The sequence below is a fragment of the Phocoena sinus genome, chromosome 15 (assembly GCF_008692025.1).
Source record: "Phocoena sinus isolate mPhoSin1 chromosome 15, mPhoSin1.pri, whole genome shotgun sequence".
Taxonomy (NCBI): domain Eukaryota; kingdom Metazoa; phylum Chordata; class Mammalia; order Artiodactyla; family Phocoenidae; genus Phocoena; species Phocoena sinus.
Window position 1 is genome coordinate 36,879,360 of NC_045777.1, and position 26,945 is coordinate 36,906,304.

A 26,945-nucleotide genomic window follows, 5' to 3' on the forward strand; every position below is an offset into this window, starting at 1 on the left:
AGACAATCAGAAGAGTATAAAGGATTCACTTTCAGACTGTCAGTTGAAGTGATTTAAACCTATAAACATTTTATGTAGCTTTTGAGCATCAGAGAAAGATGAACAGTGTGCATTTGCTATGGAAATAGTTACTAATCCTTAGTCATAGTCATTCTGGTGGATAGTGAAACAAATGTTCAATTGTGGTTTTTTTTTGGGGGGGTCTGCAGAGCCTAACCAATTTCTTATAGAGTCTAAATAGTTAGGTAATGAAAATAGTGTCTTAGGTTGAGCTCCCTAGAAATAGGGAGATGGAGACTCTTGTGTAAGTATTTCTTTGAGGGAGTGTTCCCAGGAGAAATTTGTAAGGGATGATGGAAGCAGAATAAAGCAGGAGGAGGACCTAAGAAAGAGAAAGTTAGCCCCAGCCTGATTGCATGGGGAATCGGCTCTGGAAGATGAATTGTAGCACAGAGGTTGCCCTGCCCAGGAGGAAGGAGGTTGGCTGTTAGAAACTTCAAGGTTTTCACCTTGCTCACTGACAAGGTGACTCCAATCAGCCAAGGGCAATCCTCCAGAGGAGAAGGTAACTCTGAGCCCAAAGCAACCACCAACCTCAGCAGCTGAGCAGTGGCTACTCCGGCTGTTAATGGAAATGTGTAGCACTGTAGCATCTGGTACAAATGACATGTTTTGTGTGCAAAGTTTTAGGTGGTAATGCCTTGAGGTTCATTTTGTATAACATGCTTTCTTCTTAAAAAGAATGTAACTTTTACAAACTTCCAAACTTGTCTAAATTATTCTTAATTACAAAGAACAAGAAAGAACAGCAATGAGAACCAATTCAGCAGCTACTTAAAAAGAGAAAGCAATTCACAAATCCCACTGGCAGCATCTGTTTCTTCAAACTTGAATTGAGCATTATCAATCACTGAAAATTTTAAACAGGAGAGACATGTTCAACCTCATGCTCAGGATAAGGTCATGTCTAATTGGTACAAATGAATCAGCTCCAGTGCAGTTAGCTTAGCAATTTTTATTAAATTCACAACTTAGCAAATTCACTCTGTAGCATGAAGGTGCCCAAGAGAACCACTCAGCCTATAGTCTGTTTTTAAGGAAGGTAGTATGAAAAGAGAGAAGGGAGAATTCAGATGGCTTCTACAAACAGGCATAAATTTGAAGTAAATAGTCAACTGTACTGCATTATTATTTTCCAAATATTTGTAGAGGGTATATTTTTTCCTGAAATTGTGTTTATTTAACAATGGGTCCTGGGGGAAATTTACAAATGAAGGTAGATGGGGCATTTGTGCAGATCAAATGAACTCATGCCAACATTCTTGGATCCTTAGGTAATTGTTACTATATCATGAATTTTATCTGGGCAATAAGGAATAACTGAATATTCTGTTAACATTCTGGGAGTCACTGGAGATTTTTTTATCCTAGATAAATAGTTGAGTATTGTGTGGTGTATGTGTTTTATTCAGAATTTAGAATAATGGCCTTTCCTTTTTATCTTCAGCAAATAGTAAGACTTTGAAAAACTAATACACAAAAGATGATTTAATTTCCATAAGTTTAGTTTTTTACAAGATGATTTGAAATATCCATGTATTTCTTTACATTTGGGAGATTATTATGCTCTTTGTTATTGGGACAGGCAGGCTCCAGTGTGGTCTCCTCCTAAGAGAGTTGGAAGTAAAGTAAGTATTCCCTCACCTCATAAAAAGTAAATACTGAAATCAACACAGAACAAATGAAATGACCAATAGGCAAAGGATTACTGAAAAATACTTATCAGTAATTCATCCCAAGCTAAAGCTATAATATATTGTGAGGTAGGAGACAGATGGGCCCCTGGGCTGGACAGCTGGTGTTTGTCAAATGGAGTGAAATTGAAGCTTTGTTCTCACTCAGACACTCCAAGGACAAAGCTAGTGGCAGAAGCTGAGCTCTGCTAAAGTAAAGAGGTAAGGTGTCCGCTCCTGAGATCAAGGAAGACTTCCCTGTCTGCACATGCGCAGGAAGGCTACTTGGGGGTCAAAAAGGAAGGGGACCCCACCTAATAATCAGTGTGGACATGCACCCACAGCCCTCTATGGCGGGATCCATGTTAGCAAAAATTTGCACATGCATCTTGGGGAGGGTTCTAGGACCAGTCAGGTGCGAAAAAGGAAATGAGATAATTGACCAAACGTAAACAAAGACCCAGAAGGACTGTCCTATATAAGAGATTTAAATCACCTCTTTACTGCAGTCCTCCTCATTCGGGAGGATGCCCACACCCTTTATCTCTGGGTGTGTATTTCTGCCTTGCTTCTGTCTTAAATGTTTCTCTGTGTGCTCTCCCATATGTTGTGCTACATCTCATAATAAACTTTGTGCCTGTTTTTACAGTTTTTGCCTCCTTGACACATTCTTGCTTTCAAACGGGAGAAAGAGCCAGGGCCACTTTGCTCCTAGCCTCTAGCCCCTGGTGGTCTGGCGGCTAGAATTCCTGGTTTTCATCCAGGCTACCCAGGTTCAATTCCTGGGCAGGGAACTAAGATCTGTCTTCAGGACTGCTCACTGCTGTGTCTCCGCGATCAGTTGCACAGCTAAAGAAAGAGTCAGCCAGGAGGAGGATTGATCAGCAACAGACTCATCACTAAGTGACAAGAGCCAGGCCGACTGACTGTGTCTCTCCAGATTCTCCCCTGGGTAGGGACCTCTGGTCTATGTCACACATGCATTTTTGTTATAAATTTAGACCCCTCAAGGCTGGTAGCACTAGAATTTTGAATCAACCGGCAATGCTTGTTCTGCACACAGTTTGGTTTTATTCATTCATTCAGTGTATATTTATTGAGCACTGATAATGATAATCCTGGAGCTGTTCCTCTCTCTTCCCCTGTGGTGCCCACCCGCCCCGCCCCGGAGTGTGACCTAGACAGATTGTTTCGGTGTCATCTGGCTTCCAGCTGTATTGGGACAATGGCAGACACTGGTAAGAGAAAGGAGTGGAAAGGAAGGAGAAGAGAAGCCAGGCTAGTTCTCCTTTTCCCTCTTTGCCTCAGGCTGCATCCCAGGCAGTAGCTGTGTCTGTCTCCCCCATAGCTCCAGTTCCCACCCGAATATCCTGCCCTGGTTCCAACTTCCACTGTGTGACCCTGGCCTCTGAGCTCTGGTGGCACCACCTCCTCCTTCTGTCCCTCTAGCCTAGGGATGGTACCAGCTTCCTTTTTTTTTGTAAATATCTGGACCACCTCACAGTGTCCTGGTTGACTCCTTGGCCTCTTCTATCACCTGTGCCACCAAATCTTTGCATTAACTTCCCTTTCGTGAGAACTCAGAATGGTTTCTGCTTCCCTGGTTGGATCTTAATTTACCATGTATCAAGCACTACGGCATGTCAGGAGAAGATGAAATGCAAAATGAGGCATGACCCCTGCCTTCCTGGAGCTTTCAGTTGGTAGGAGAGACATATTTTATTTTTCTGGTTTTTTTTTTTTTTTTTTTTTTTTTGCGGTACGCGGGCCTCTCGCTGTTGTGGCCTCTCCCGTTGCGGAGCACAGGCTCTGGACGCGCAGGCTCAGCGGCCATGGCTCACGGGCCCAGCCGCTCCGCAGCATGTGGGATCTTCCCAGACCGGGGCACGAACCCGTGTCCCCTGCATCGGCAGGGGGACTCTCAACCACTGCGCCACCAGGGAAGCCCGGAGAAACATATTTTAATAGAATAATCACAAAATACATAAGTGACAATTACACAAGTTTGGATAATTGGAGATTATCACAAGACTCACAGAATTCCACAGGATATACTTAAGGAAGTTTCTCATACAAGCAAAGGATATGGCAGGACAGAGAGCACAGGCTATCATATTTTGGTCTAAGACTTCTAGGCATAACTCTCTATGTCCTTTCTTAGTTGCTCAGGACAGGGTACACTTCATCTTTAGATTATACACTAACAAGATAACGGTGAGCCCAGGCACACATTTATTGAGGGCTTTTTTATACCACTGGCTATATAAAAACCCAGGCTGTGTAACCTGTTAAATCAGGTACAAACTATCAATCTACACATCCCTAAAAAGTGTAGACAAACTAATACATGTTGCCTCTAGGGGAATTTTGAACTTTAAACAGAACATTATGAAGTTGGAGTTAGTATATTTCAACCTTCCCTTGACCAGACTTCTAGACATCCCAGGAGGTAAGCACAGTGCTACCCAGTATAGCTGCAAGGTTAACCCTTTCCTTACACAATATGTAAACTTACAGTATGTGCTCTGGAATCAGAAAAGTCACACTGATGAAATAGCATTTTATGTGAGATCTGAAGAATGAGGAAGAAATTAAGTTGGCCCTTACGGAAGGAAAGAGTCTGGTAGAAGAACAGCATTTTGCAGGAAAGACCCAATTCAGCAAAGACTGAAAAAAGGCAGTGTGACTGGAACCTTAAATAGAAATTTTGGCAGGGGAAGAGGCCAAAGCCAGTTTCACTGAGAAATCAAGTAGGGTTTTTACCAGACCAACTGGAGAAGAGATTCACTTTTTACTTGGGATTCCAGCAGGATGTAAGCCTTGGAGCTGCTGGTGGACAGTTTCCGCTACCTTGTGGGGACATTCCAGCTGAGGTTGTGTTACCAAGTCCAAGCTCACTCTGCTCACCACACGACAGGCCAATAAATTGGAGACGAGGTGTTGAGGCAAGGAATACGACTTTGTTTGGAAAGCCGGCAGACTGAGAAGATGGCAGACTAATGTCTCTAAATAACCATCTTATCAGGGTTTGGATGCCAGTTTCTTTTATAGCACAGAGAGGGGGAGGAGATGAGGAAGTAAAGTAAAAAGGCCATAAGTTTTACCAATGTCCCCTGGAATGGCCAGCCTCAGGGAGGGGATGTGTTAATTTCTTCTTTTTTGTAGCCATCCACAGGTGGACAGTGTCCAGATGTTTCCCTGAACAAAGGCACTTTGGTTTAACATTCAGACTGAGGGGCAGGGCTCCCTGAGGCAGGCCATTATGTATAGACAGTATCTTTTAGTGAACAAAAGCAACCGGGAAGCAAAGGTTAAAGTAAAAGAAACAGATCCAACATGTAGTCAGAGTTGGCTCTTCCCTGTTACAGTTGGAGTTCACACAAACGAAAGCAGAGCTGAGAGAGCAAAGAGCCAGAGGAGAGTGCCAGCAAGCACAGCAGAGGGAGAGAGAACTGTTCTCACGTCTCAGATCCAGGCTTGCTCAGTCTACCCCTTGAAATTCTAAGTTTTAGGACCTGTCACATTCTCTTTTTTATTAAATTGGTTTGTGTTAATGTTGCTGAATGCATGTTCCTGTGCCCGACACACAGTGAGGCCAAACAATATTAAAGACTGGAGTTTGGAGCAGAGAAAGGTTCAGTGCAGGTCCGTGAGAGGAGAGCAGGTGGCTCATGCCCCAGAAACCCCCAAACTTCCCAAAGGGTTTCAGCAAGGCATTGTTAAAGGCAAGGTGAGAGACGAGCATGATTGCCTTTTGCAAACTTCTTGGTGTAGGAATCCTTTATTCTTGCAGCTGTCCACGTAGGTCAGGTCATGATGTCCCTGTAAACCTCCCACAAGACAAATGTTACTTTCTGTTCTGCAACTTTTTAATCTCTATTTGGATGGAAAAGTGTTATAGCCTTAAAGGTCAGAGCCTTGAGAATGGGCTCTCCTTTATATTTTAGGCTATAGGCAACATTCTTAACTTGTAGCAAAAGCAGTGGAATACAAAGGTTAAAGTAAAAGAAACAGATCTGATATAGAGTCAGATTTATTCTTCCCTATTACATTAAGAGTCCTAACACTAAAAGGAAAGCCCTGCAAAGGATATTGAGAAGTACCAGGAACTGTCGTGTTACCAAAGTCAAGGAAATTCCTAGGATGGTGGAGGAATCAGCAGAATCAAATAGAAGACCATCACTTCCCCAAATCCATATGATTGCTTTACCAACCCCTCCAGGGATTTTCCTGCTATGCTGAAAATATAACATCATCTAAACTTAAATTATTTAAAAATTAGTCATTATACAGACTAAAAATTATGCATGTGCTCTTTTAGTGCCTAGTCACATGTAAAGAGAAGTTTGCTCTTGTGCTAATTCATCCCTGACTCTTATACCCCTGAGTTGCTGCATCTCTTCTTTAGAGTGTTTCTTTGTTTCTTTTTACTGAACTATATTAGGTTTCCATTTTGCCACTCAAAACATAGCTAGTTGTGTGAAGCTTCTAATCAGTACCCACCCATAGAGGGGCTCCCTTACCCCATTGTTCTCCTAGTTGAGTCTCAACTCCACTCCAGACCCCAAGATGTATAAAAATCACAATCCCTTCACTTCTTCTGAATGACTGGTAAATAAACAAGAAGGAAGTAGTCTCAAAAAGCTCTTTGCAAATGACCTTACAAGAGTTTTTCTTTTCAGAGGGTAAGATGGGATGTACAGCTGACAAAATAAAATAAATTTGAAATGGATTAAAGACCTAAATGTAAGGCCAGACACTATAAGACTCTTAGAGGAAAACATAGGAAGAACACTCTATGCCATAAATCAAAGCAAGATCCTTTTGACCCACCTCCTAGAGAAATGGAAATAAAAACAAAAAAAAAACAAATGGGACCTAAGGAAACGTAAAAGATTTTGCACAGCAAAGGAAACCATAAATAAGACCAAAAGACAACCCTCAGAATGGGAGAAAATATTTGCAAATGAAGCAACTGACAAAGGATTAATCTCCAAAATTTACAAGCAGCTCATGCAGCTCATTATCAAAAAACACAAAAAACCCAATCCAAAAATGGACAGAAGACCTAAACATATTTCTCCAAAGAAGATATACAGATTGCTAACAAACACATGAAAGGATGCTCAACATCACTAACCATTAGAGAAATACAAATCAAAACTACAATGAGATATCACCTCACACCGGTCAGAATGGTCATCATCAAAAAAATCTACAAACGATAAGTCCTGGAGAGGGTGTGGAGGAAAGGGAACCCTCCTGCACCATTGGTGGGAATGTAAATTGATACAGCCACTGTAGAGAACAGTATGGAGGTTCCTTAAAAAACTAAAAATAGAACTACCATATGACTCAGCAATCCCACTACTGGGCATATACCCTGAGAAAACCATAATTCAAAATGAGACGTGTACCACATTTTCATTGCAACACTATTTACAATAGCCAGGACGTGGAAGCAACCTAAGTGTCCATCGACAGATGAAAGGATAAAGATGATGTGGCACATATATACAATGGAATATTACTCAGCCATAAAAAGAAATGAAACTGAATAATTTGTAGTGAAGTGGATGGACCTAGAGTCTGTCATACAGAGTGAAGTCAGAAAGAGGAAAAACAAATACTGTATGCTAACATATATATGGAATCCAAAAAAAAAAGAAATTGGTTCTGATTAACCTAGGGGCAGGACAGTAATAAAGATGCAGACGCAGGGAATAGACTTGAGGACACAGGCAGGGGGAAGGGTAAGCTGGGACAAAGTGAGAGAGTAGTATTGACATATATACACCACCAAATGTAAAATAGATGGCTAGTGGGAAGCAGCTGCATAGCACAAGGAGATCAGCTCGGTCTTTGTATCCACCTAGAGGGGTGGGATAGGGAGGTGGGAGGGAGGCAAAAGAGGGCAGGGCTATGGAGATATATGTATACAATATAGCTGATTCACTTTGTTATACAGCAGAAACTAACACAACATTGTAAAGCAATTATACTCCAATAAAGATGTTAAAAAAAACTATATTAGATATTAAGTGCTCATCATTGTTTTAAGACACTAAGTTTTAGGACCATGTACGATGCAACAAGAAATGACTAACTTAGTTGTGTACACATAGAGGAGAAGGTGTATTTGAAGTATATTTGGAGGTACACTTGATGAGATGTGATAAAGGTCTGGATTTGTGGGTGGAGTTTGAGGAGAGCAGAATTGAGAACACCTCCCAGATTTCTGGCCTATAAAAATGGGGAGATCACATTATATAGTGAAAGTAAGGAAGGTATTAAAGAGGAGCACATCTGAGGTCAAGAGTCCAGTTTTGAAAACATTTACTTAAAGATGCCTGTAAAACATCCAAGAGGATAAATAAGCTGAAAAAAATTAATCTGGGCTACAGATATAAATTGGGGGGATTTTGGCTTAATGATGGTATTTAGAATCATAGGAATAAATTATATCAACTAGACAAGGATGATGACACTGCCTCAAGAGCTGAAGTCTGAAGATTTTCATAATGTAGAAATCTAGAAGAGAAACTGACACATGAGAATGAGGGCTGAGGGGGGAATGGTTAGAGAAGTTGGAAGAAAGAGGAAAATGGGAAAATGTGGAGTCACAGAAGCCAAGATAATAGTTTCCCAAGGAGGAGGAAGAAGCTGGTGTCAGAAGTTGCTGAGAAGTTTAGTACAATAGTGACTGAAAAGAAAGTAGTACAGTCATTCTTAACCTTGGCGGCATTTTGGAATCAACTGGTGAATGTCTAATAAAACGGAGTTTTTGATTTATTGGATTATTTGGTGTCCACCCAAAAAGATTCTGATTTAATTGGGCTTGCGTATCTTTAAGTCTAGATTTTAAAAGATTTCCAGAGTATTCCTGTGTACAATATTGAGAACCAGTGATAGGATGGATTTGGCAATGTGGCAGTACTTGTAGACCTTGGCAAAATTGTGGGCCAGAAACCAAATTTGGTAGGTTAAGGAATCAAATGCTTTATTACAATTTATCTTTTTTTGTTCTTTTTGATAGAGCAATGTTACAGTTTTCCCATTTTCCTAATCTAATAAATTGAACTTTTTGGTAATAACCTTGTCTTGGGACACTTTTTAACTATTTCCTAGGTCTGTGGTTCTCAACCTAGGCTACTGTTAGAACCATCTGAGGAGCTTTGTAAAATATTCTCAGACAGTCCCTACCCCAGGTTAATTAAATCAGATCCTAACAGTGGGAAATGGCAAGGGGATTTTTTTTTTTTGAATTTTATGTTACTTTATTTTTAGATTTTTTTGATATGGACCGTTTTTTTAAGTCTTCATTGAATTTTTTAGAATACTGCTTCTGTATATATATATATATATATATATATATATATATATATATACACACCAGGTTCTTATTAATCATCAATTTTATACACATCAGTGTATACATGTTAATCACAATTGCCCAATTCATCACACCACCACCATCACTCCCCCGCTGCTTTCCCCCCTTGGTGTCCATATGTTTGTTCTCTACATCTGTGTCTCAATTTCCACCCTGCAAACCAGTTCATATGTATCATTTTTCTAGGTTCCACATATATGCATTAATATATGATATTAGTTTTTCTCTTTCTGACTTACTTCACTCTGTATGACAGTCTCTAGATCCATCCACATCTCTACAAATGACCCAAATTCGTTCCTTCTTATGACTGAGTAATATTCCATTGTATATATGTACTATATATCCTTTATCTATTCATCTGTCAATGGACATTTAGGTTGCTTCCATGACCTGGCTATTGTAAATAGTGCTGCAATGAACACTAGGGTGCATGTGTCTTTTTTTTTTCCCATATAAAAATTCCTCAGTTTTAATTTTTTTTCATAATGTGGTATAGTTTTATTTATTTTTATTTATTTATTTATTTTTTTAACATGTTTATTGGGGTATAATTGCTTTACAATGGTGTGTTAGTTTCTGCTTTATAACAAAGTGAATCAGTTATACATATACATATGTTCCCATATGTCTTCCCTCTTGTGTCTCCCTCCCTCCCACCCTCCCTATCCCACCCCTCCAGGCTGTCACAAAGCACCGAGCCAATATCCCTGTGCCATGCAGCTGCTTCCCAGTAGCTATCTACCTTACTACGTTGTATATGTCCATGACTCTCTCTCAACCTGTCACAGCTCACCCTTCCCCCTCCCCATATCCTCAAGTCCGTTCTCCAGTAGGTCTGCGTCTTTATTCCTGTTTTCCCGTAGGTTCTTCATGACATTTTTTTCCCTTAAATTCCATATATATGTGTTAGCATACGGTATTTTTCTTTTTCGTTCTGACTTACTTCACTCTGTATGACAGACTCTAGGTCTATCCACCTCATTACAAATAGCTCAATTTCATTTCTTTTTATGGCTGAGTAACACTCCATTGTATATATGTGCCACATCTTCTTTATCCATTCATCTGATGATGGGCACTTAGGTTGTTTCCGTCTCCGGGCTATTGTAAATAGAGCTGCAATGAACATTTTGGTACATGACTCTTTTTGAATTTTGGTTTTCTCAGGGTATATGCCCAGTAGTGGGATTGCTGGGTCATATGGTAGTTCTATTTGTAGTATTTTAAGGAACCTCCATACTGTTCTCCAAAGTGGCTGAACCAATTCACATTCCCACCAATGGTGCAACAGTGTTCCCTTTTCTCCACACCCTCTTGCATTTATTGTTTCTAGATTTTTTGATGATGGCCATTCTGACTGGTGTGAGATGATATCTCATTGTAGTTTTGATTTGCATTTCTCTAATGATTAATGATGTTGAGCATTCTTTCATGTGTTTGTTGGCAGTCTGTATATCTTCTTTGAAGAAATGTCTATTTAGGTCTTCTGCCCATTTTTGGATTGGGTTGTTTGTTTTTTTGTTATTGAGCTGCATGAGCTGCTTGTAAATTTTGGAGATTAATCCTTTGTCAGTTGCTTCATTTGCAAATATTTTCTCCCATTCTGAGGGTTGTCTTTCGGTCTTGTTTATGGTTTCCTTTGCTGTGCAAAAGCTTTGAAGTTTCATTAGGTCCCATTTGTTTATTTTTGTTTTTATTCCATTACTCTAGGAGGTGGGTCAGAAAGGATCTTGCTATGATTTACGTCATAGAGTGTTCTGCCTATGTTTTCCTCTAAGAGTTTGATAGTTTCTGACCTTACATTTAGGTCTTTAGTTCATTTTGAGCTTATTTTCTGTATGGTGTTAGGGAGTGATCTAATCTCATACTTTTACATGTACCTGTCCAGTTTTCCCAGCACCACTTATTGAAGAGGCTGTCCTTTCTCCACTGTACATTCCTATCACCTTTATCAAAGATAAGGTGTCCATATGTGCATGGGTTTATCTCTGGGCTTTCTATCCTGTTCCATTTATCTATCTTTCTGTTTTTGTGCCAGTACCATACTGTCTTGATTACTGTAGCTTTGTAGTATAGCCTGAAGTCAGGGAGCCTGATTCCTCCAGCTCCTTTTTTCATTCTCAAGATTGCTTTGGCTATTCGGGGTCTTTTGTGTTTCCATACAAATTGCAAAATTTTTTGTTCTAGTTCTGTGAAAAATGCCAGTGGTAGTTTGATAGGGATTGCATTGAATCTATAGATTGCTTTGGGTAGTAGAGTCATTTTCACAATGTTGATTCTTCCAATCCAAGAACATGGTATATCTCTCCATCTATTTGTATCATCTTTAATTTCTTTCATCAATGTCTTATAATTTTTCTGCATACAGGTCTTTTGTCTCCTTAGGTAGGTTTCTTCCTAGATATTTTATTATTTTTGTTGCAATGGTAAATAGGAATGTTTTCTTGATTTCACTTTCAGATTTTTCATCATTAGTATATAGGAATGCCAGAAATTTCTGTGCATTAATTTTGTATCCTGCTACTTTACCAAATTCATTGATTAGCTCTAGTAGTTTTCTGGTAGCATCTTTAGGATTCTCTACGTATAGTATCATGTCATCTGCAAACAGTGACAGCTTTACTTCTTCTTTTCCGATTTGGATTCCTTTTCTTCTCTGATTGCTGTGGCTAAAACTTCCAAAACTATGTTGAATAATAGTGGTGAGAGTGGGCAACCTTGTCTTGTTCCTGATCTTAGTGGAAATGCTTTCAGTTTTTCACCATTGAGGATGAGGTTTGCTGTGGGCTTGTCATATATGGCCTTTATTATGTTGAGGAAAGTTCCCTCTATGCCTACTTTCTGGAGGGTTTTTATCATAAATGGGTGTTGAATTTTGTCAAAAGCTTTCTCTGCATCTTATTGAGATGATCATATGTTTTTTCTCCTTCAATTTGTTAATATGGTTTATCACATGGATAGATTTGCGTATATTGAAGAATCCTTGCATTCCTGGAATAAACCCCACTTGGTCATGGTGTATGATCCTTTTAATGTGCTGTTGGATTCTGTTTGCTAGTATTTTGTTGAGGATTTTTGCATCTATGTTCATCAGTGATATTGGCCTGTAGCTTTCTTTCTTTGTGACATCCTTGTCTGGTTTTGGTATCAAGGTGATGGTGGCCTCGTAGAAGGAATTTGGGAGTGTTCCTCCCTCTGCTATATTTTGGAAGAGTTTGAGAAGGATAGGTGTTAGCTCTTCTCTAAATGTTTGATAGAATTCGCCTGTGAAGCCATCTGGTCCTGGGCTTTTGTTTGTTGGAAGGTTTTTAATCACAGTTTCAATTTCAGTGCTTGTGATTGGTCTGTTCATATTTTCCATTTCTTCTTGATTCAGTCTTGGCAGGTTGTGCATATCTAAGAATTTGTCCATTTCTTCCAGATTGTCCCTTTTATTGGCATAGAGTTGCTTGTAGTAATCTCTCATGATCTTTTTTATTTCTGCAGTGTCAGTTGTTACTTCTCCTTTTTCATTTCTAATTCTATTGATTTGAGTCTTCTCCCTTTTTTTCTTGATGGGTCTGGCTAGTGGTTTATCTATTTTGTTTATCTTCTCAAAGAACCACCTTTTAGTTTTATTGATCTTTGCCTCTTGTTTCCTTCATTTCTTTTTCATTTATTTCTGATCTGATTTTATGATTTCTTTCCTTCTGCTAGCTTTGGGTTTTTTTTGTCTTCTTTCTCTAATTGCTTGAGGTGCAAGGTTAGGTGTTTATTCGAGATGTTTCCTGCTTCTTAAGGTGGGCTTGTATTGCTATAAACTTCCCCCTTAGAACTGCTTTTACTGCATCCCATATGTTTTGGGTCGTTGTGTCTCCATTGTTATTGTTTCTAGGTATTTTTTAAATTTCCTCTTTGATTTCTTCAGTTGATCACTTCCTTATTAAGTAGTGTATTGTTTAGCCTCCATGTGTTTGTATTTTTTACAGATCTTTTCCTGTAATTGATATTAGTCTCATGGTGTGGTGGTCAGAAAAGATACTGATAAAGTTTTCAAGATTCTTAAATTTACCAAGGCTTGACACAAGATAATGATCTATCCTGGAGAATGTTCTCATGCGCACTAAGAAAAATGTGTATTCTGTTGTTTTTGGATGGAGTGTCCTATAAATATCAATTAAGTCCATCTTGTTTAATGTATCATTTAAAGCTTGTGTTTCCTTATTTATTTTTCATTTTGGATGATCTGTCCATGGGTGAAAGTGGGGTGTTAATGTCCCCTACTATGAATGTGTTACTGTCGATTTCCCCTTTTATGGCTGTTAGTATTTGCCTTATGTATTGAGGTGCTCCTATGTTGGGTCCATAAATATTTACAATTGTTATATCTTCTTCTTGGATTGATCCCTTGGTCATTATGTAGTGTCCTTCTTTGTCTCTTTTAATAGTCCTTATTTTAAAGTCTATTTTGTCTGATATTAGAATTGCTACTCCAGCTTTCTTTGGTTTCCATTTGCATGGAATATCTTTTTCATCCCCCTTACGTTCAATCTGTATGTGTCTCTAGGTCTGAAGTGGGTCTCTTGTAGACAGCATATATAAGGGTCTTGTTTTTGTATCCATTCAGCCAATCTGTGTCTTTTGATGGGAGCATTTAGTCCATTATATTTTAAGGTAATTATCGATATGTATGTTCCTATTCCCATTTTCTAAATTGTTTTGGGTTCGTTATTATAGGTCTTTTCCTTCTCTTGTGTTTCTTGTCTAGAGAAGTTCCTTTAGCATTTGTTGTAAAGCTGGTTTGGTGGTGTTGAACTCTCTCAGCTTTTGCTTGTCTGTAAATGTTTTAATTTCTCCATCAAATCTGAATGAGATCCTTGCTGGGTAGAGTAATCTTGGTTGCAGGTTTTTCTCCGCCATCACTTTCAGTATGTCCTGCCACTCCCTTCTGGCTTGTAGGGTTTCTGCTGAGAGATCAGCTGTTAACCTTATGGGGATTCCCTTGTTTGTTATTTGTTGTTTTTCCCTTGCTGCTTTTAATATGCTTTCTTTGTATTTAATTTTTGACAGTTTGATTTATATGTGTCTTGGCGTATTTCTCCTTGGATTTGTCCTGTATGGGACTCTCTGTGCTTCCTGGACTTGATTAACTATTTCCTTTCCCATATTAGGGAAGTTTTCAACTATAATCTCTTCAAATATTTTCTCCGTCCCTTTTTTTTTTCTCTTCTTCTTCTGGAACCCCTATAATTCGAATGTTGGTGCGTTTAATGTTGTCCCAGAGGTCTCTGAGACTGTCCCTCAGTTCTTTTCATTCTTTTTTCTTTATTCTGCTCTGCAGTAGTTATTTCCACCATTTTACCTTCCAGGTCACTTATCCGCATGTGTCTTTTTGAATTATGGTTTTCTCTGTGTATATGTCCAGTAGTGGGATTGCTGGATCATATGGTAATTCTATTTTTAGTTTTTTTAAGGAATCTCCATACTGTCCTCTATAGTGGCTATATCAATTTTCATTCCCACCAAAAGTGCAAGAGGGTTCCCTTTCTCCACACCCGCTCCAGCATTTGTTGTTTGTAGATTTTCTGATGATGCCCATTCTAACTGGTGTGAGGTGATACCTCATTGTAGTTTTGATGTGCATTTCTCTAATAATTAGTGATGTTGAGCAGCTTTTCATGTGCTTCTTGGCCAACTGTATGTCTTCTTTGGAGAAATGTCTATTTAGGTCTTCTGCTCATTTTGGGGTTGGATTGTTTGTTTCTTTAATATTGAGCTGCATGAGCTGTTTATATATTTTGGAGATTAATCCTTTGTCCGTTGATTCATTTGCAATTATTTTCTCCCATTCTGAGGGTTGTCTTTTGGTCTTGTTTATGGTTCCCTTTGCTGTGCAAAAGCTTTTAAGTTTCATTGGGTCCCATTTGTTTATTTTTGTTTTTATTTCCATTACTCTAGGAGGTGGATCAAAAAAGATCTTGCTGTGATTTATGTCAAAGAGTGTTCTTCCTATGTTTTCCTCTAAGAGTTCTATAGTGTCCAGTCTTACATTTAGATCTCTAATACATTATGAGTTTATTATTGTGTATGGTGTTAGGGGTGTTCTAATTTCATTCTTTTACATGCAGCTGTCCAGTTTTCCCAGCATCATTATTGAAGAGACTGTCTTTTCTCCATTGTATATCCTTGCCTCCTTTTCATAGATTACTTAGCCATAGGTGTGTGGTTTTAACTCTGGGCTTTCTATCTTGTTCCATTGATCTATGTTTCTGTTTTTGTGCCAGTACCATATTGTCTTGATTACTGTAGCTTTGTAGTATAGTCTGAAGTCAGGGAGTTTGTTTCCTCCAGCTCCACTTTTTCCCTCGAGACTGCTTTGGCTATTGGGGTCTTTTGTGGCTCCATACAAGATTTAAGATTTTTTGTTCTAGTTCTGTAAAATATGCCATTGGTAATTTGAGAGGGATTGCATTGAACATGTAGATTGCTTTGGGTAGTATAGTCATTTTCACAAAATTGATTCTTTGATTCCAAGAACATGGTATATCTCTCCATCTGTTGGTATCATCTTTAATTTCTTTCATCAGTGTCTTATAGTTTTCTGCATATAGGACTTTTGTCTCCCTAGGTAGATTTATTCCTAAGTATTTCATTCCTTTATTGCAGTGGTAAATGGGAGTGTATCCTTAATTTCCTCTTTCAGATTTTTCGTCTTCCATGTATAGGAATGCAGATTTCTCTGCATTAATTTTGTATCCTGCTACTTACCAAATTCATTGATTAGCTCTAGAAGTTTCTGGTGGCATCTTTAGGATTCTCTATGTATCGTATCATGTCATCTGCACACAGTGACAGTCTTACTTCTTCTTTTCCAATTTGTATTCCTTTTATTTTTTTTCTTCTCTGGTTTCTGTGGCTAGAACTTCCAAAACTATGTTGAATAATAGTGGTGAGAGTGGACATCCTTGTCTTGTTCCTGATCTTAGAGAAAATGCTTTCAGTTTTCACCATTGAGAATGATGTTGGCTGTGGGTTTGTCATATATGGCCTTTACTGTGTTGAGGTAGATTCCCTCTATGCCCACTTTCTGGATAGTTTTTATCATAAATGGGTGTTGAATTTTGTCAAAAGATTTTTCTGCACCTATTGAGATGATCATATGGTTTTTATTCTTCAATTTGTTAATACAGTGAATCACATTAAGTTATTTGTATATATTGAAGAATCCTTGCACCCCTGAGATAAATCCCACTTGATCATGGTGTATGATACTTTTACTGTGTTGCTGGAATCTGTTTGCTTCTATTTTGTTGAGGATTTATGCATCTATATTCATCAGTGATATTGGTCTGTAATTTTCTTTTTTTGTAGTATCTTTTTCCAGTTTTGGTATCAGGGGGATGGTGGCCTCATAGAATGAGTTTGGGAGTGTTCCTTCACCTGCAATTTTTTTGGAAGAGTTTGAGAAGGATGGGTGTTAGCTCTTCTCTAAATGTTTGATAGAATTCAGCCGTGAAGCCATGTGGTTCTGGACTTTTGTTTGTTGGAAGATTTTTCATCACAGTTTCAATTTCATTACTTGTGATTGGTCTGTTCATATTTTCTATTTCTTCCTGATTCAGTCTTGGAAGCTTATACCTTTCTAGGAATTTGTCCATTTCTTCCAGGTTGTCCATTTTATTGGCATAGAGTTGCTTGCAGTAGTCTCTTAGGATGCTTTATATTTCTGCAGTGTCTGTTGTAACTTCTCCTTTTTCATTTCTAATTTTATTGATTTTAGTCCTCTCCCTCTTTTTCTTGATGAATCTGGCTAATGGTTTATCTATTTTGTTTATCTTCTCAAAGAACCAGCTTTTAGTTTTATTGATCTTTGCTATTGTTTTCTTTGTTTCTATTTCATTTATTTCTGCTCTGATTTTATGATTTCTTTCCTTCTGCTGAATTTGGGTTTTGTTTGTTCTTCTTTCTCTAATTCCCTTAAGTGTAATGTTAGATTGCTTATTTGAGATTTTCCTTGTTTCTTGAGGTAGGCTTGTATAGCTATAAACTTCCCTCTTAGAACTGCTTTTGTTGCATTCCATAGGTTTTAGATGGTTGTGTTTTCATTGTCATTTGTCTCTGGTATATTTTGATTTTTCAGTGATCTCTTGGTTTTTTAGTAACGTATTGTTTAGCCTCCATGTGTTTGTGTTTTTTACATTTTTTTTCCCTGTAATTCATTTCTAATCTCATATTTTTGTGGTCAGAAAATATGCTTGATATTATTTCAATTTTCTTAAATTTACTGAGGCTTGATTTGTGACCCAAGATGTGATGTATCCTGGAGAATGTTCTGTGTGAACTGGAGAAGAAAGTGTAATCTGCTGTTTTTGGATGGAATGTCCTTTAAATATCAATTAAATCTATCTGGTCTATTGTGTCATTTAAAGCTTCTGTTTCTATATTTCTTTTCATTTTGGATGATCTGTCCATTGGTCTAAGTGAGGTGCTAAAGTCCCCCACTTTATTATTGTGTTACTGTCGATTTCCTCTTTTTTAGCTGTTAGCAGTTGCCTTACGTATTGAAGTGCTCCTATGTTGGGTGCATATATATTTATAATTGTTATATCTTCTTCTTGATTCATCCTTTGATCATTATGTAGTGTCCCTCCTTATCTCTAGTAACGGTCTTTATTTGAAAGTCTATTTTATCTGATACGAGTATTGCTACTCCAGCTTTCTTTTGATTTCCATTTGCATGGAATATCTTTTTCCAACCCCTTACTTTCAGTCTGTAGGTGTCCCTAGGTCTTAAGTGGGTCTCTTGTAGACAGCATATATATGGGTCTTGTTTTTGTATCCATTCAGCAAGCCTGTGTCTTTTGGTTGAAGCATTTAATCCATTCACATTTAAGGTAATTATCGATATGCATGTTCCTATGAACATTTTCTTAATTGTTTTAGGTTTGTTTATGTGGGTCCTTTTCTTCTCTTGTCTTTCCCACTTAGAGAAGTTCCTTTAGCATTTGTTGTAGAGCTGATATGGTGGTGCTGAATTCTCTTAGGTTTTGCTTGTCTCTAAAGCTTTTGATTTCTCCATTGAATCTGAATGAGATCCTTGCAAGGTACAGTAATCTTGGTTGTAGGGTCTTCCCTTTTATCACTTTAAATATATGTTGCCACTCCCTTCTGGCTTGTAGAATTTCTGCTGAGAAATCAGCTGTTAACCTTATGGGAGTTCCCCTCTATGTTATTTGTCATTTTTCCCTTGCTGCTTTCGATAATTTTTCTTTGTCTAATTTTTTGCCAGTTTGATTACTATATGTCTTGGCGTGTTTCTCCTTGGGTTTATCCTGTATGGGACTCTCTGCACTACCTGGACTTGTGTGGCTATTTCCTTTCCCATGTTAAGGACGTTTTTGACTCTAATCTCTTCAAATATTTTCTCGGGTCATTCTGTCTCTCTTCTCACCCCTATAATGCGAATATTGTTGCGTTTAACATTGTCCCAGATGTCTCTTAGGCCGTCTTCATTTCTTTTTATTCTTTCTTCTTTCTTCTGTTCTGCAGCAGTGAATTTCACCATTCTGTCTTCCAGGTCACTTATCCGTTCTTCTGCCTCAGATATTCTGCTATTGATTCCTTCTAGTGTAGTTTTCATTTCAGTGATTGTATTGTTCATCTCTGTTTGTTTGTTCTTTAATTCTTCTATGTCTTTGTTAAACATTTCTTGCATCTTCTCGATCTTTGCCTCCATTCTTTTTCCGAGGTCCTGGATCATCTTCACTCTCATTATTCTGAATTCTTTTTCTGGAAGGTTGCCTATCTCCACTTCATTTAGTTGTTTTTCTGGGGTTTTTATCTTGTTCCTTCATCTGGTATGTAGCCCTCTGCCTTTCATCTTGTCTATCTTTCTGTGAATGTTTTTTTTGTTCCATAGGCTGCAGGTTTGTAGTTCTTCTTGCTTCTGCTGTCTGCCCTCTGGTGGATCACTGCTTATGTTTTGTGTTTTGGTTTTCTGGCCCTAAGGCTTGTGGGATCTTAGCTCCCTGATCAGGGATTGAACTCTTACCCCCTACATTAGAAGGTGAAGTCCTAACCACTGGACTCCCAGGGAAGTCCCAAGGAGATTTTTTGAAAGCACCCCAGGATATTAATGTACAGCAAGGCAGAGACCATCTCTGGGTGTTATGTAGAAGAAATGTAAATTTGCTGTTTATTTGGTGCTGGAATATCTAGGGAAATAGAGATTCTTTAGTACCTACAAGCAAGGGCTGTAGATCACAAGATGTCAAATGCTAAAAGGAAAATGATAGGAAGAGTTTCCATTAGCTGAACCCTCAGTGGAAGCTCAAACTTTGTAGACTCCTCAAGACTTCGCTGATAATGTATTGTCTCCCAACAGCTACTCATAAGTAGTGAAATACTACTGAGGAGAGGAGGTGAAATGGAGGAAAAGTATGACATTTGTCTCCTAGGAGGAAAGATTTTCTTTGACCAATGCATTTCATAAGTCCAGGAGGCAGCATCAACATAGAATACTATGTGAGCAGTGCCCCCTGCAGTTGTGCATGCACCAGCCCTGTCTATAATTCATCTTCATGAAGAATGCACACAACTGAGGCAGGTTGGATTGACAGTACTGCCTCTTCCTGAAGGTTATTTGGCTTCACATTGCTAACATCTTCCAAGGGATTGCAAGTCACATTTCTCTTTATCTTCAATAAATTATCCAATGAACTCCAAGGGCCATAACATTTCATAAGGAACTCAGCTCTGGTAATGGAAAGGCAATATTTTGATCTCTAGCTTTTGAGGTAGGCAGCTGGAAATATAGCCAAAGGATTTCAAGTTCACAAAGTGAAAGCAAGGGAAATCTGCTAATCCCCGTTCACTCTCTAATATTCCTGTGCCTTTCTATGCGACATAGAATTGGTAGGCTCAGAATTTGCCATAAAAATACTGTTCACTTCCTGCTTGGTTCTTAATAACATCTTAACTCTTTCATTACTGGCTATGTGACTTGACAAGTTATTTGACTTCCCCCTGTTTGTGTGTAAAATAGGGGCACGCAGTTACTATAGTAATGATTAGTACCATTCACCAAATATTGCCTGTTCCCTCCACTTCTGGATACACTGTGGGGTTTCACTCCCTGCCCTGCCCCCTTGTGGTTGGGTGGTTCCAGGTGATTAGCTGTGAACAATGAGTTGGGAACAGAAGTGATGTTTGCCATTTCCAGGCTCGAGCTTTGAGTTGCAGGTTCGAGACTCCCCAGGTCTCTTTCTCTCTGCTGCTGGCTACGCTGTCAGCCAAGGAGAGATGGAACAGGGCCCAGAGCTGCCTGTCAGTGGATATGGTTGGTTTATAAACAGCTGAGATTACAGACTGTTGACTACCCTAATAGACTTATCCGTAGGTTTGTGGTGAGGATTCAATGGGATAATATATTGTAGGCAATTGCTCTACTTACTGTCTGTCACACTATAAAGTGCTAAATACATATATGTTTCCATCTTTCAGTTAAGCATTACTGGCCTTCTCTGTCTAAATGTTTGCATCTGTGTAGCTTTCAGGATTTAATTTTCAGGCCAGGATTGAATGATACAAGGCTACCTTTAGAAGTATCGACACTGACATTTACTTATACATGAAAATTATTAATCAGCAAGTTAGTAAATCATATTTTCATCTCGTGATAATTGATGATATAAAAGAACCTCTAAGAACTTAACATTACTTTGCTCACAAAAGTGAAATAGTGATGACAAAAACTGTATCTAATCTTCTTTTTAATAAATAACCACATGTAACTGATTTACCCAGCTCTTACCAAATCAAGTGAGGGAAAGCTAAACTGGTTTATAAATATTGGAGGAGTGTTTAGTTTTAACACATAATAAATGCAAAGCATAAGGATTTAAAGAAGAAACTCAAAAGAAATAATATTCTAAAAATAATGTTGGTTCTTCCTTTCTCTCATTGTCATTTTTTCAAACATTTATGTTCTACCTATAAATATGCACCTGTATAAATTATGACTAAATCTATTTACACTGCTTCACAGTAAGTATTTTGCTGAATGTGTGGGATTTTAATCTCCGGTGTATTGTGTACTAAAGGATAATAGATTTGACAACAGAAATGGATAGTTATGTTCCATTAAAAACCACCTCTATAATTCATAACTGGACTAAGGTTCTGCTCCCAACCAATGACATGCTTAACTTCCAAAAGGTCTATAAACAAATTTTCCAGTTATGATTTCCAGAGTCATATTTTCCTCCATTTTAAAAGATTGCAATATTTATATTATTTCCATGGGTTCTCTAAATAATAGCTTAAATGCCTTGACAATAAGTATGATTTGTTAAATTCAGTGATCTCTTGATAAGCGGTAGTTTGATTATTTGCTCATATTATCAATCATCATGTCATTTATTTAATTTTTATATTTATTTTTAATAATTTTTTTCTATAAAAGGAATACATAATCATACAGGAAAAAAACCCCTGCAAATTAGGAGAAAAAGAAAAAAATGTCATCCATTATTCCAGCCCTAGAGAAAACCAGTTACCCTCTTGAGGACTTTTTATTCCAGTTCTTTTGCTCTGCATACATTTGCCATAAAGATATAATACAAATACAAAGTAATATATACTGGTTTTTTTGGATAAACAACAAGGTCCTACTGTATAGCACGGGGAACTATATTCAATATCCTGTGATAAACCATAATGGAAAAGAATATGAAATAGAATATATATGTATAACCGATTCACTTTGCTATACTGCAGAAATTAACACAACATTGTAAATCAACTATACTTCAATAAAATTAAATACTAATAATAATATATACTGTTTTTTAGCCTTCATTCTTGATTATAAATGTAACCTATATGGCTCCCTATAGAGAATTCTGAAAATATAAAAATTAAGTCAAAAACATAAACCAGGGAAAACCCATCAGAGATTACCATTATTCATATTTTAGTGCTTCCATTAAAAGCAGTCATTACTCAGCTACTTCAGAGTTCACTCAAAGAAATATTCCCTAAAATGGTCCTCAGCAGCACGATTATGTTTTCCAAATTTTTATTCACTTCTGAGTTGGATCACCATCATTCATCACGAATTTGCAGTAGGAGACAACTACCTGTTACATCCTGATGTTATAGATACAAAAGACCCAGCCTCTTGTCACCAAGAGCTCCAGGTTTGGGGAGGATATAGACTAGAAAACAATGACAATACAGAGTGATTAGGTCTAGCATTTGAGATAAGCTCAGTCTGCAACAGAACTGGTTGGGCAGAACACAAACCTATCCTGCTGGGGGAGAAACAGTCAGGAAACAAGCTTCCTGGAGGCTACGCAATAGGACTTCCCTCTGAGGGAGGGGTGCAGCCAAAGACGGGGAAGAGGAGAGTCAGCAGGGAACATCCACTGTCCAGGATCAATGATAATCCCACATTGTTGGAAGATAGAAAGATGGAGACAAGAGATGAGGTGGGAGAAGTTGGCACAGCCTTTGTATTCCATAATGAGTCTGAGTTTTATGGAGAAGGTAACAAGGCAAGCAACAGAGTTGACATGATCATTGTGCATTTAAGAGGAGCACTCTGGCTGCAGTGGGAAAGGATGGGAGATATGGCAAGGCTGAGGGCACAATAAGCTACGGCAGTCATCCAGATTAAACATGGAGAGGACTGGAGTGAAGGCAGCGGTAAAAATCAATGTCAGGAATGTCAAGGAGGCTTAGAATATTCCTTACACCTCCATGTTCCACTTGGGGATTAAACTTGGATATTGATCATGCCAGCCAAATTGTTGATAAGACAATATCTCAAGACTTACCTTGATGATCTCCTTTGATATGAGATTGAACAAGACAAATAAGGATATATTTTTGATGCTGCTCCAAAGGGATCATCATATAAGACCTGGGTAAGATTCCAACACTATAATTGAAGTCAGGTAATAGGGACATATGCTATATCACTCATGCAGAGCGAATGGCTTGAAGACCCTTTTAGGGCAACATGATCACTGCGGAAGAACTAGAAAAATACTTTGGGTCATGGTGATTTATCTGAGCTGCAATTTGAAAGTAGAATAAATCTATTCTGAACAATGTACTTACTGAATCATAGTCATTCATAGTATATTAACAAGACAGTTACCCGAATGGGTACACATTCGCTGAATAAACAAATGTTGGATAGGGGATGAGGACTTACAAATGCCAAGGTATGTAGAGGTTCAATACCAATTTTTTTGTCGACTGGGATTGCTAATGTGGTTTACAGAGTTCTCCTAATCAAGGTGACTGACACTGAAAGCTATCCAAAATTTTAGCACAGTGCTGACACCTGTCTATCATTTGGCTGCTGAAGACTTTTTTTCCTTTAATGATTAGAACTTTGTGAAACTGGTTTGGATTGCTTCGTGAGGGGATAATGAGTTTGCTGTCACTAGAAGTATTTTTTTTAAAGGCTGAAAAGCAAAACACTGGAGGACAAGTTTTAAGCAGGATTTATATGTAGATTAAAATACTGGTTTATAGCTTTAGACGGTTTTATTTTTCTGTTGTTGTCATGGGATGATGTGCTTATATATTACAATAAGTCCCCTACATAGGAACCTTCAAGTTGCGAACTTCCAAAGATGTGAACGTGCGTTCATATATCCAAACACGTAAGTTAGTACACGTGTCTGGTGTACATTGTCACATATGTGCATCCTCTACAAGTGGTTGTGCTTTCGTGTACTTTACTGTACAGTACTGTATAAAGTACAGTAGTACAGTATCATTATTTTAAGCCCAGGATGTGCGGAAGCAAGTGTAAAAACAGCGGTGATGTAGCTGGTACTGCTAAGAAGCACTAAGCGATAATGATGGAAACAAAAGTGAAAATATTGAGAGAGTGGAGAGAGGTGAAAAGATGGTAGATGTCACTCATTCTTATAATAACTGAAGAACTGAAGAGACTCATAATGCAGGAAATGCAATCCAGCACTACCGTGTCATCTATGACAAGGAAAAAAAAAGAGCTACTACCCAGACATCACTGGATCGTTTCTTCAAGAGGGTAGATAGAATTGAATCCAGCAAGGAACCAGAATCTGTGGCACTAATGTCAGGCATGGGTGACATTGTAGCTTGCCCTCCATCTCCTATTGCTGACGATCCTTCAGCTCTACCATCTCCCACCTCCTCCCCCTCCTCCAGTCAGTAACTCTTCTTGCCTGTTCACTTGATGCCAGCCCCTGTATGCCAGCTGTTGTACTATACTTTTCAAGGTACTGTATTGTAAGATTAAAAATGTTTTTTTGTGTGTGTTTGTTTTTTATGTATTATTTCTGTTAATAGTATTGTAAACCTATTTTGTGTTTGTTTGTTTTTTATGCATTGTTTGTGTGAAAAGTATTATAAACCTATTACAGTACAGTACTTTATAGCCGATTGTGTTAGTTGGGTACCTAGGCTAACGTTGCTGAACTTACGAACAAATTGGACTTATGAAAGCACTCTCAGAATGGAACTCATTCATATGTGGGGGACTTACTGTACTTTTTCTTCCTTGCTACTCAGCACTACATAAACAAATTCAACTAAGTTGATAAAAGATTTAAGATACAATGTCAGAAAACCAGATACCTAGAATTCCTTTAACACACATACTTAAAATTTGCATATGGATGATTAAGTTGGACCTTCTTACAAAGCAATGATTTAAATTTTTAATTCATTCAGCCTTAATTGAGAGCTAACCTTGTGTTGCCGGATATAAAAACAGATAGGTCATATATAAAGGGCTATTTAAAATTGTATCAAATTACAAACTGAGTACAGGTGTCTACTTCCATCATACAGCCCATACAATGAAAGAAAACTTGATGAAAATAATCCATCATAGTGCAGAAAAATATAAGGTTTTCCATCAGAGGAACAAAAATTGGGAGAAATATCTGGAAGATAGAATACAATCATGTGCAAACAAGACAACAACTCCAAATACATATGGGAGAAAACGATTCTTTCAAAGTTAGAACTATCAGAGGCACCCCAAAAGGGCCATGCCATCAATGGAGGAGTATGATTTAAGGGGACCCTGCCACTGCATGTTGATGAGTGATGCTGTTTCCATTGATAAGATTTCAGGAAATCTGTTAAGAAGTGAGATCTGAAATGGCTTTTTTTTTTTTTTTTTTTTTTTTAGTTTTTAGTCTTCTTTCTAACACTACTTACTGCACATGCTCAAGGTGAAGCCCCGTGCCCCTTGGGAGTGTATTACATTACAAAGAAGAGAAGTGTGACTCAGACAATTTTGACAGTGACTCCATAGCAAGAAAAAAATCATAAACTCATTTAAGTCCTTCTCGATGCCACACAATTACTTATAGAATATTGAGATCCTAAGACAAACTTCAGGACTAGTGTCTGAGAGATATGGAATTACCTTTCAGCTGAGAGGCAGGACAAAGTGGGGAAGTTGGTAACTCAAAAAATTTGAGAAGTCCAGCTCCAGGTATCTGGATTGTCATCCCCACTGTCTTTAGAAGGGGCTGAAAATTTCTGTGTCTCCAATGAGATGTCTTTTTTTCTAAGGAACTAGATTAGAAAAATCTAGGATGGAAGATGGGAACTCTCAAAGCAGCAGCTGGTGAAAATAGGATTAGGATTTTTCCCCCAATCAAGAGCTTTTATTGCATCTTTAAAATGTCACAGATGAGTCCAAAGTATCATCTGGCATCTTGCTGCTTCTGTAGCTGGACAATGTAGATCTTATTCATCAGCCTGCTGAACTGTTCCTTTTTCAGAAACAGAGATAGCATCCGAAAGTTTTCTGATATCCTTGTTTTTAAGTATTGTGGCTTGCTGAATCAAAGCAGCTGAATTTGATACAAGTTCAATGTCATTTCCTTCAAAAATGAACTCATCTTTCTAGGCTTGAGATACTAAACAAGCAATGCCTGGCCTCATTTGAACCCTGTGGATGTATTTTTCACATTCCCCAAATTTCAGACTTCAACAAGAGAACCATTCTCCTAAATAATGACGTTGATGGGGATGTGAGCATACAGAGACTTCATCTTGTAAATGGAAGCCCAGTGTGACACCCTTGACCATGTTCTGTACACGACTACAGATAGTGTGCACCATTGCCAGTTCCTTTCTATTTCCCTATCCTTTGTCAACCCGGAGCCTCATTTTTTTCTTTCCAAGGAGACTGAGTTCTACATTAATATGATTGAAGTCCCTCCACAGGGTGCCTCTGGGCCCTTCTCAATAATTGTGCATCCCTTCAGAGTGATGTCGACATTTTCTGGAATGTCGACAGTCTGATTCTGAGAATGGTCTTCATTCTTGCAGTAGATGCGGCAAAAAGAGTGGGATTAGGACAGTGGACTAATGGGTGGACAAAGAGAAATTGACTAGAGGAGAGAAACATGATGTTGAAATGGTAGCAAATAGAAAATCTGAAAGTTTATCCTGCAGGAGGGCTAAAAATAATTTTATTCTGAATGAGAATGTGATTGCTAAGAATCACTCTTCAAGCAATCAAGGATTTAAATTTCCTTGTTTAGACTCAGAATTTAAATGGGAAAACTGATGCAGAAGACTTCAGGACCACTCTCCCCTCTTCACATGGCTGGCTTCTTCCTATCCTCTGGGATTCAAATTTAAGTTTGCATTCTTAACATAAGGTTCTCCCTGACGACTTAGCAATTGGGGCTTATATAGTGCATTGAATGCAACACATGCATGTTCTAAAGTCAAGTGGTTAGACACCGATGGGCCCCCAATACTGTTCATGGACATTTGCATCCCAGGTAGACGCTGTCAGAGCA